Source organism: Electrona antarctica (genome assembly GCF_951216825.1).
Source record: "Electrona antarctica genome assembly, chromosome: 18".
In the NCBI taxonomy this organism is placed as follows: domain Eukaryota; kingdom Metazoa; phylum Chordata; class Actinopteri; order Myctophiformes; family Myctophidae; genus Electrona; species Electrona antarctica.
In genome coordinates, this window is record NC_136799.1 from 42,735,731 (window position 1) to 42,742,509 (window position 6,779).

Here is a 6,779-nt window from a genome sequence, read left to right on the forward strand (position 1 = left end):
CGGGAAGACACTTAACATGTCTGCGCTGTTCATGACTAATAGCACGGCCCTGTGTCCGTGCGTGCGTGCGTGCGTGCGTGCGTGCGTGCGTGCGTGCGTGCGTGCGTGCGTGCGTGCGTGAAGTTGTGTCGTGTCGTGTCACGTATATGAATGCGTTAGACCTATACTTACTAATCATTTCTAAACGTTGACAAGTACAGGCTATCGATGTAACATCCGTTCACAGTGACTATTATGTTTGGCTAGAAGTTATAGGCCTACCTCAAACACAGTATTATTTCAGGACTATAAAACACTCTAGGATAGCCTATATATGCTGCTAATGTGTATGCATATGCCCTTTGTGCTAGTAGTGCATCAGTTGACGCTTACAGAGAATTAAAAGGAATCTGAATCGATCAAATCTTAACGATATACCCTGCATGCACCTCAGCCTAGCCCGGCCGTATATATAGACCACATGGACCCTTACAGGTGCGCGAGTGCACGCACGCACGCACGCACGCACGCACGCACCCACGCACACATAACTGTCATTTCTGTTTTGTCGGGTTGGCGCGAGGTCGTTAGGGGGCGTGGCTAAAAGAAGAAGTTGAAGTCATCATCGGATACTATGGACTACCATAAAGCAGTATAAAGCAAGATGTGTGTGTGTGTGTGTGTGTATGTGTGTGTGTGTGGGGGGTAGTTGCGTATATGTTGTGGTTCCTTGTCTGCAGTCTCGCCCGCAAAACAACATCTTTTGGACGCACACGCACGCATACACATGCACACACACACACACACACACACACACGTGCGTGCGTGGGGAAACAGTTAAACAAAAAACAACAGTAAACTCTAGCTTTTTCTTTACAGTTTTGATTAAGTCTTTCATTGGGCTCCAGGCCTGCTTCCTCCACACACACACACACACACACACACACACACACACACACACACACACACACACACACACACACACACACACACACACACACACACACACACACACACACACACACACACACACACACACACACACACACACACACACACACACACACACACACACACACACGCCATTATGAACGGCCTTAATTGGCAGAGCTCTGCAGTTTGCCTATCTGGACAGAATTAAGGGGAAGCTTTCATCATTCAAAATGGCCAAATTTATGGTAGTAGTAAAAAATAAAATAAAACGGAATCAGTAACCAAAAAGAAATGTGTGCTCTTTTGGGGTTTTGTTTCTTCTAATTGGACTCGAAATAAAGGCCCACAAATAAGGGGATAGAATATATTTGGGAAGCTTTTTTTTAATTTTTATTGTTGTTGAAACATTTCCTTGTTTGTGTTGCTTGTTTCCTCTCCTGAGTGGAAAATAGCAGTGCATTGAGATATAAGGCCTCACTCACACTGTTGCAACATCTTGTCCGTGTTTAATGGCCGCCCCAATGCATTTCCAATGGAAGTCACATGGTTTGACCAAACATTTTTGTTTGATGCGGGGGAGGGGGGCACAACACAGCCATCAAACAAAAATGTTTTGTCAAACCATGTGACTTCCACTAGAAATGCATTGGGGCGGCAACAGACAAATGTTGTATGCATGTTGCAACAGTGTGAGTGAGGCCTAAGCGCTCATGTGCGATAATTTTATGTAATTGAGTGTAACATCAGCCATTACGACACCACGAGGCCCGCCAAAATACATTTCAGTCGACTAAATCAACTGTGGATTTAGTCGACTAAAATCTTATGATATTTAGATAACTAAAAGTAGTCACTACATTATTCCAGGTGACAAAAATGTGACTAAACCTAAATGAAAACTATAGTGAAAGTAAACAAATATTTAAGTTACTATAAATACTTAAGTTACTAAGCTCTGCACAATTCTGAGGTACTTTCCACTATACCGGAGTCATTTCCCAATTTCAATTCCTTTACTTCTACTCCTACTACGATTTCCACTCATTTTGATGATCTAACATGAGAAGTAAATCAACGAAATAAAGAATGAGACGGCGGCTTAAAGAATGCTGCGCTATAGTTCCAATATTGATCCAGAAGGTGGAACACAATTAGATTAGTGTCGTGGACTGACTCAATCATGACAAATATGGGAGACGAGTCGACACTCAGGAACTAATCAAACAAAGTATACTTTACTGTTAAAGTGGGGTATGAGTCATCAGTTGGAGCAGTAGTGTAGTGCATGTGTGGATGTGTGAAAGTGTAGTGTATGTGCAAGTGCAGTAACTTATAGGTCAAAACTAACTCAAAGGAGTAAAAAAGAACAAACTAGAAAAAGTGCCCTTCTGGGCACAGGTCTCCACCAGGAGGATAGGACTGTGTGAGATGTTTGGCAAAATGTTTAGGAGTAATATAAACATGTTTTTGAGGCATTTTGTTCCAAAAATGTGTTTTGCAAAAATCAACCTGTTGGTGGCGCTATAACAGGCCAATGTGAAAAGGGTGGGATATATTCCTCAGCCTAGTAAGAAAATGTGTGAAAGATTTCACGTAAATTGCATGCTGCGTTCATGATTTGAGGCTTTTGTTCAAAACGGGGCAATCTTGCAAACTGTGAAAGCTAATTATAGCCAATTAGGATGGAATATGAAATATCGGACAGATCCGACTTGAGCACATGACCATAGAGATAGTGTGTAACGATTTGTGAGATTTTTGGACAGAATCTGGAGGAGTAATATCAAAAAATGTGTTTTACAAAAGTCGGCCTCCTGGTGGCGCTATAAAAGGCAGATGCGGAAAATGCAGGTCAAAGGTTTATCCTTGGCCTCTAGGGAGTGTGCATGCAACGTTTCACGCAGATCGGTGCAGTTTTAGGTAAAACATGTGAAAAGCTGCCTCATGGTGGCGCTATAACAGGCCGTTCTGGAAAATGTGGGGCAGAGGTTCATCGTTGGCATCCAGGGAGTGTGTGTGCAAAGTGTGGCATCGACCGGGTTAACGGTGCCGGAGATTAGCTGGTAACGGACGGACGGAAGGACACACACACGGACACACGGACGGACACACACACGGACGGAGTGCAAAACATACTCTCTCCCCATGCCTTCGGCCTGGTGGAGACAAAGAGACAACAATGTTTCCTGGGAAGGGGAGAGAGGGGATAATGGCCTTGACCAGCCTGCTTAAATACTCCTGATGAGCCAAATTGGAGTCAGGTGTGCCTCCTCATCTATAGGCACACCCCTGCAGGCTGGTCCCCCTCCTCCTGCACATGAATTGAATAGAGGGTATGCGTGTGACATCATCGTACCTGGAAGTTATGCGGGAACGCCCACTGAGTGGCAAAAAACTACTTTCTGGCCTTGACAGCCCATTCATCCAAACAGCAAAGTCCTGTCTGATTGCATTAAACAATGTTAAACTCACCAACATTGCAGCTGTACGAAAAGCTTGAATTATCCTCTTTCTACCTGCAAAGTTTTTGTTTCATAAAAATCGACCATAGAAACGTTATGAGCTACTTTCTCTCAAGAAATGCCCTGCATTTGATTATTTTTCTAAGTGTCAGAGTTTGGAAGTGCTTGTTTTCAATAACACAACATTTTGCTGCCTCCTGCATTATGTGACATTTAGACACAGGTGGTACGCAGGACGGTTGAGTGATTTCCAACGAGCGCTTCCAAACTCCAACACTCCATGCAGCTCAAACATTATGTTATGCTTTAGCTTAGCTATTGAAAAATAGCAGATCTACAAGCTCGTAGCGCGGCACTCGGTGCCGCACTACGAGCTTGTAGGTCTGCTATTTTTGAACAATCTAGAAAATGTGCCGCAAATCTTTGAATGTATATTCTTTCAGAGCGAACGTTTTTTAAAGGTATATTCAGTGATTTCACTTAATTCAAATATCACTTCTTTTTTTGTTTTGTTGTGATAATCCTCCCTACTATAGAGTGTGCTGACCATATAAGGAGTTCCTCCCTGTCCCCAGTTTTAACCCCTGTGGGTCAGAAAACCTTAGGTTTTGTTTTTGGCTATAGGTGGCAAAGCCTTCATCCAATCAGGATAGAGAGGGGCCTTCCGCCAATCTTGATCGAGCGGGGGTGGGCCTTGGTGTGTGTGCTGTTGGCCTGTCATGTGTCCCCCCACTGTAGTGCGTGCATGTGCACATCTTGTTACCGGGGTGTGTGGGGGGGGGGGGGGGGGGGGGGGGGGGGGGGTCCCTGGAATTAAATATTGAGCACCACTGACATAGAAACATGAGGTATTTCAGAAAACTGTCATGATTTGGGAGACTTCTTTTTTTTTTTTGACGTCAGCTCTAAATGGGTTAAATCAACTCTGGTGATTGTGCTGTGTACAGTGATCCAGCTTCTCCAGTCTAATAATAACTGCGTGTACAGTGATCCAGGTCCCTTTGGACCTTGCCTGGCCACATAACGCAGCTCTCGAACCGAAAAAATAACCCCCCCCCCTTCCAAAAACCCCCCACCTCCTTCGCAGACCTCCCAGGGCTGTGTACTGTATGTATATACGCGGGGAAGTGGAAGGAGGGTATTTTTGGCCCGCGAGAGTGCCGCTCATTTTTAGACGCCCCATTTGCTTTGGGGGCGAATTGTTTCTTCTTCCTCGTGCACCCCCGCCAATGGAAATCCTATTAGCGCTCATGGCCCTGACTCACCCGGAGCTCATTGTGGAGGTAAATTAGGCCAAAAGTATATATCGTTATTACACCACTCAGGCTCCAAAACCTCCTATCTCTCCACATGTTTCAACTGCTTTTCTTGTTTCTTGTTTCTTTTCTTGTTTTAAGTTTTCTTTCGTAGAAAGGATTACCCCATAGCTACTACATCATCAACATTGTTGATTTTGGCAGCACATTTTAATTTTAGTTTTAGTCATAGTCTCTTAGTAGTAGTTTACATTAAGTTGAAGTCACCCGGAATGTCTTATAGCGTTAGTCTAGTTTTAGTCGACTAAATGTCATAAGATTTCCGTCGACTAAATCTACAGTTGATTTAGTCGTTTTTTTTTGGTGGGCCGTCGTAATGACTGATTTTACACTTGCTGAAAATAGCAGATCTACAAGCTACGAGCTTGTAGATCTGCTATTTTCAGCATGCAACCAAGTGTAAAATGTCAAAATTGTCAGTATATTTAGTCTCAGTTTTAATCATAGTCGCTTAGTTTTTATTTAGTTTCCATTTAGTTTTCGTCAGTGAAAAAAAGGTAGTCGACAAACATTTTTCGTCGTAGTTTTAGTCGACGAAATCAACACTGCTGCGGTGGAACATAGAAGTGACGAACGTATAGCAGAGCTCCAAGCTCACAACGCAACGCACTTAGCTGTTTGTTTAATTTAATTTAAGTGCCTAAGCCTGTCTGTGGGTTTCATAAATATTGAACCAATGGAAACTATATTAACACTTACATCTGAACTAACTAATAACTACATTGGATCAATTGGAACACAGCTTATTTTGTATTTGTTTGCAGTGGTGGAAAGTACTGTAACTAAGTTAATTTACATATGTAGGCCTACTGTAACTAAGTTCATTTACATATGTAGGCCTACTGTAACTAAGTTCATTTACATATGTAGGCCTACTGTAACTAAGTTCATTTACATATGTAGGCCTACTGTAACTAAGTTCATTTACATATGTAGGCCTACTGTAACTAAGTTCATTTACATATGTAGGCCTACTGTAACTAAGTTCATTTACATATGTAGGCCTACTGTAACTAAGTTCATTTACATATGTAGGCCTACTGTAACTAAGTTCATTTACATATGTAGGCCTACTGTAACTAAGTTCATTTACATATGTAGGCCTACTGTAACTAAGTTAATTTACATATGTAGGCCTACTGTAACTAAGTTCATTTACATATGTAGGCCTACTGTAACTAAGTTAATTTACATATGTAGGCCTACTGTAACTAAGTTCATTTACATATGTAGGCCTACTGTAACTAAGTTCATTTACATATGTAGGCCTACTGTAACTATAGTTAATTTAGGCCTACTGTAACTAAGTTAATTTACACATGTAGGCCTACTGTAAGTAAGTACAAGTTTTAGGTATAGCCTACTTTGACTTCACCGGAGTATTTCCGATTTTCAATATATTTACTATAACTCCACTATACATCTCAGAGGCAAATATTGTACTTGTACTCCACTACAAGACAATATGAAAACTTTAGTTACTTGTTACTTTGTAGATTTTGAATATTACGCACAACGTGTCGTATAGCAGATCTACGCTTGTAGATCTGCTATTTTCAGCAAGCGTCAAAATCAGCCATCACGACACCACACATCAAGATCTGCATAAATACATTTCAGTCGACTAAATCAACTGTAGATTTAATCTCATGATATAACTAAAAGTAGACTAACGCTAAATTATTCCAAGGTGACAAACAAATTTGACTATAAAACTAAATGAAAAAAACTATGACTAAAAACTAAAATCCAAATGTGCTGCAGTGTTTTGGACATGCGAGCTTTCCCACGCGCCAGCGGCGGTGTTCTCCCTCCTCTCCTGCCGGCGTCATTAGCATAGCCCGAGTGGCGCGCGGCGCGCTAGCTGGCTGCTGCCGTAACCTTTTCATGCTCGCTAATTACGAGCGAGCGAGGGGAAGGCGCGGCGGTCGGTTATTGTCACAGCCCAAAAATCACGCTTTGGACGCTGTTATAGCGTCAAGGGAGCCTCTTCTGTTCTTTGGTGTTTTGGTGACTAATGTAACATTGGCTTGCACCTCTGCCTTTCCCCCTCTCTCTCCCCCCCCCCCCCCCCCCCCCACCCTCTCTC